Source organism: Oncorhynchus gorbuscha, unplaced genomic scaffold (assembly GCF_021184085.1).
Source record: "Oncorhynchus gorbuscha isolate QuinsamMale2020 ecotype Even-year unplaced genomic scaffold, OgorEven_v1.0 Un_scaffold_1526, whole genome shotgun sequence".
Classification (NCBI taxonomy): Eukaryota; Metazoa; Chordata; class Actinopteri; order Salmoniformes; family Salmonidae; genus Oncorhynchus; species Oncorhynchus gorbuscha.
In genome coordinates this window covers 5,331-10,660 of record NW_025746277.1, presented here as the reverse complement: position 1 = coordinate 10,660, position 5,330 = coordinate 5,331, and positions in this window count along the sequence as shown.

Below are 5,330 nucleotides of genomic sequence, written 5' to 3'. Positions count from 1 at the left end.
TGTGTAGAGGAGGTCCTCCTGGATAAAGACTCCATTAACAGTGTAGAGGAGGTCCTCCTGGATAAAGACTCCATTAACAGTGTAGAGGAGGTCCTCCTGGATAAAGACTCCATTAGTGGTGTAGAGGAGCTCCTCCTGGATAAAGACTCCATTAACAGTGTAGAGGAGGTCCTCCTGGATAAAGACTCCATTAGTGGTGTAGAGGAGCTCCTCCTGGATAAAGACTCCATTAACAGTGTAGAGGAGGTCCTCCTGGATAAAGACTCCATTAACAGTGTAGAGGAGGTTCCAGGGTTCTAGATAGAATATGGAACAGGAAGGAACATCCAGAGAGTTACAGTTCATGTCAGGAAATCTGTCAGTTTAAACAAATTCATTTGGCATCTGTTGGTCACAGATACCAGAGAAAGGTAGGGGCGTGGATCAGAAAACCAGTCAGTATCTGGTTTGACCACCATTTGCCTCATGCAGTGTGACACATCTCCTTCACATAGAGTTGATCAGGCTGTTGATTGCGTCCTGTTAAATGTTGTCCCACTCCTCTTTAATGGCCGTGTGAAGTTGCTGGATATTGGCGGGAACTCGAACACTCTGTCGTACACTTCGATCCAGAGCATCCCAAACATGCTCAATGGGTGCCATGTCTGGCGAGTATGCAGGCCATGGAAGAATTGGGATATTTTCAGCTTCCAGGAATTGTGTACAGATCCTTGCGACATGTGACAGTGCATTATCATGCTGAAACTTGAGGTGAAGGCGGCAGATGAATGGCATGAAAATGGGCCTCACGATCTCTGCATTCAAATTGCCATCGATAAAATGCAATTGTGTTCTTTGTCAATAGCTTATGCCTGCCTGCCCATACCATAACCCCACCGACACCAAGGCTAACTCTATTCATAATGTTGACATCAGCAAACCGCTCGCCCACACAAGGCCATACACGTGGTTTGCGGTTGTGAGGCCAGTTGGAGGCGGCTTATGGTAGAGAAATGAACATTCAATTATCTGGCAACAGCTCTGGTGAACATTCCTGCAGTCAACATGCCAGCTATCTAAACTTGTAGTAAACATTGTCCAACAGCTCTGGTAGACATTCCTGCAGTCAACATCCCAGCTATCTAAACTTGTAGTAAACATTGTCTATGGGTGTGGTCACGCAGACCTTCAAGATGAGTTCTGGGAATTTTTGTCCCCATCAGAGATGCTCATCCCTGTTCTATAGTGATGTTTTATAGTGATGTTCTATAGTGATGTTTTATAGGGTTGATGTTCTATAGGATTGATGTTCTATAGGGTCGATGTTCTATAGTGTTGTTCTATAGCGATGTTCTATAGGGTCGACGTTCTATAGGGTTGATGTTCTATAGGGGTGATGTTCTATAGGGGTGATGTTCTATAGTAATGTTCTATAGGGTTGATGTTCTATGGGGTTGATGTTCTATGGGGTTGATGTTCTATATGGTTGATGTTCTATGGGGTTGATGTTCTATAGGGGTGATGTTCTATGGGGTTGATGTTCTATAGTGATGTTCTATGGGGTTGATGTTCTATATGGTTGATGTTATATAGGGGTGATGTTCTATAGTGATGTTCTATGGGGTTGATGTTCTATGTGGTTGATGTTCTATAGGGGTGATGTTCTATAAGGGTGATGTTCTATAGTATTGTTCTATAGGGTTGATGTTCTAAATGGTTGATGTTATATAGATGATGTTCTATAGTGATGTTCTATGGGGTTGATGTTCTATGGGTTGATGTTCTAAATGGTTGATGTTATATAGGGGTGATGTTCTATAGTGATGTTCTATGGGGTTGATGTTCTATGGGGTTGATGTTCTATAGGGTTGATGTTCTATGGGGTTGATGTTCTATGGGGTTGATGTTCTATGGGGTTGATGTTCTATAGGGGTGATGTTCTATAGGGTTGATGTTCTATAGGGGTGATGTTCTATAGGGGTGATGTTCTATAGGGGTGATGTTCTATAGTGTTCATGTTCTATAGTGATGATGTTATATAGGGTTGATGTTCTATAGGGTTGATGTTCTATAGTGTTCATGTTCTATAGTGATGATGTTCTATAGGGTTGATGTTCTATAGGGGTGATGTTCTATAGGGGTGATGTTCTATAGGGGTGATGTTGTATAGTGATGTTCTATGGGGTTGATGTTCTATGGGGTTGATGTTCTATAGGGGTGATGTTCTATAGTGATGATGTTATATAAGGTTGATGTTCTATAGGGTTGATGTTCTATAGTGTTCATGTTCTATAGTGATGATGTTCTATAGGGTTGATGTTCTATAGGGGTGATGTTCTATAGGGGTGATGTTCTATAGTGTTCATGTTCTATAGTGATGATGTTCTATAGGGGTGATGTTCTATAGGGGTGATGTTCTATAGTGTTCATGTTCTATAGGGGTGATGTTCTATAGGGGTGATGTTCTATAGGGGTGATGTTCTATAGTGTTCATGTTCTATAGGGTTGATGTTCTACAGGGGTGATGTTCTATAGGGGTGATGTTCTATAGGGGTGATGTTCTATAGTGTTCATGTTCTATAGTGATGATGTTCTATAGGGTTGATGTTCTATAGGGGTGATGTTCTATAGGGGTGATGTTCTATAGTGATGTTCTATGGGGTTGATGTTCTATGGGGTTGATGTTCTATGGGGTTGATGTTCTATGGGGTTGATGTTCTATAGGGGTGATGTTCTATAGTGATGCTATTATATAGGGTTGATGTTCTATAGGGTTGATGTTCTATAGTGTTCATGTTCTATAGTGATGATGTTCTATAGGGTTGATGTTCTATAGGGGTGATGTTCTATAGGGGTGATGTTCTATAGTGTTCATGTTCTATAGTGATGATGTTCTATAGGGGTGATGTTATATAGGGTTGATGTTCTATAGGGTTGATGTTCTATAGTGTTCATGTTCTATAGTGATGATGTTCTATAGGGGTTGATGTTCTATAGTGTTCATGTTCTATAGTGGTGATGTTCTACAGGGGTGATTTTCTATAGTGTTCATGTTCTATAGTGATGATGTTCTATAGGGGTTGATGTTCTATAGTGTTCATGTTCTATAGTGATGATGTTGATATAGGGTGATGTTCTATAGGGCTAAATGACTGATGTAAATCTATAGGGGTGATGTTCTATAGGGGTGATGTTCTATAGTGATGTTCTATGGGGTTGATGTTCTATGGGGTTGATGTTCTATAGGGTTGATGTTCTATAGTGTTCATGTTCTATAGTGATGATGTTCTATAGGGTTGATGTTCTATAGGGGTGATGTTCTATAGGGGTGATGTTCTATAGGGGTGATGTTCTATAGTGATGTTCTATGGGGTTGATGTTCTATGGGGTTGATGTTCTATAGGGTTGATGTTCTATAGGGGTGATGTTCTATAGGGGTGATGTTCTATAGTGTTCATGTTCTATAGTGATGATGTTCTATAGGGTTGATGTTCTATAGTGATGTTCTATAGGGGTGATGTTCTATAGTGATGTTCTATAGGGTTGATGTTCTATGGGGTTGATGTTCTATAGGGTTGATGTTCTATGAGGTTGATGTTCTATGGGGTTGATGTTCTAAGGGGTTGATGTTCTATGGGGTTGATGTTCTATAGGGGTTGATGTTCTATAGGGGATGATGTTCTATAGGGGTGATGTTCTATAGTGTTCATGTTCTATAGGGTTGATGTTCTATAGGGGTGATGTTCTATAGGGGTGATGCTCTATAGTGTTCATGTTCTATAGTGATGATGTTCTATAGGGTTGATGTTCTATAGGGTTGATGTTCTATAGTGTTCATGTTCTATAGTGATGATGTTCTATAGGGGTTGATGTTCTATAGGGGTGATATTCTATAGTAATGTTCTATAGGGTTAATGTTCTATAGGGGTGATGTTCTATAGTAATGTTCTGTAGGGTTGATGTTCTATGGGGTTGATGTTCTATGGGGTTGATGTTCTATATGGTTGATGTTCTATGGGGTTGATGTTCTATAGGGGTGATGTTCTATGGGGTTGATGTTCTATAGTGATGTTCTATGGGGTTGATGTTCTATGTGGTTAATATTCTATAGGGGTGATGTTCTATAAGGGTGATGTTCTACAGTAATGTTCTATAGGGTTGATGTTATATGGGGTTGATGTTCTATGGGTTGATGTTCTATAGTGATGTTCTATAGGGTTGATGTTCTATAGTGATGTTCTATAGGGTTGATGTTCTATGGGGTTGATGTTCTATAGGGTTGATGTTCTATGAGGTTGATGTTCTATGGGGTTGATGTTCTAAGGGGTTGATGTTCTATGGGGTTGATGTTCTATAGGGGTTGATGTTCTATAGGGGTTGATGTTCTATGGGGTTGATGTTCTAGGGGTGATGTTCTATAGTGCTCATGTTCTATAGGGTTGATGTTCTACAGGGGTGATGTTCTATAGGGGTGATGTTCTATAGTGTTCATGTTCTATAGTGATGATGTTCTGTAGGGGTTGATGTTCTATTGGGGTGATGTTCTATAGTGATGTTCTATAGGGTTGATGTTCTATAGGGGTGATGTTCTATAGTGATGATGTTCTATAGGGGTGATGTTCTATAGGGTTGATGTTCTATAGGGGTGATGTTTTATAGGGGTGATGTTCTATAGGGCTGATGTTCTATAGGGGTGATGTTCTATAGGGGTGCTGTTCTATAGGGGTGATGTTCTATAGGGGTGATGTTCTATATGGTTGATGTTATATAGGGGTGATGTTCTATAGTGATATTCTATAGGGGTGATGTTCTATAGGGTTGCTGTTCTATATCGGTGATGTTCTATAGGGGTGATGTTCTATAGGGGTGATGTTCTATAGGGGTGCTGTTCTATAGGGGTGATGTTCTATAGGGGTGATGTTCTATATGGTTGATGTTATATAGGGGTGATGTTCTATAGTGATATTCTATAGGGGTGATGTTCTATAGGGTTGATGTTCTATAGGGGTGATGTTCTATAGGGGTGATGTTCTATGGTGTTAGGAGAAGGAGTAGTCGAGTAGCCTGGAGCAGTGTATTAGACCGCAGCGCCACTCAGGATCCCATTACCTTCTGCTTTTGTCAAATGTGATTTTGACAACATTGTTACTGTATGTGTTTTATCTCACAGAGCACAGACATGTCGTTTAAATACATTGTTTCAACGACATTGTTAAATTACTGATTCATTCAAAGACTCAATCATGGACACTCTTACTGACAGTTGTGGCTGATTTGCGTGATATATTGTTGTCTCTAGCTTCTTGCCCTTTGTGCTGTTGTCTGTGCCCAATAATGTTTGTGCCATGGTT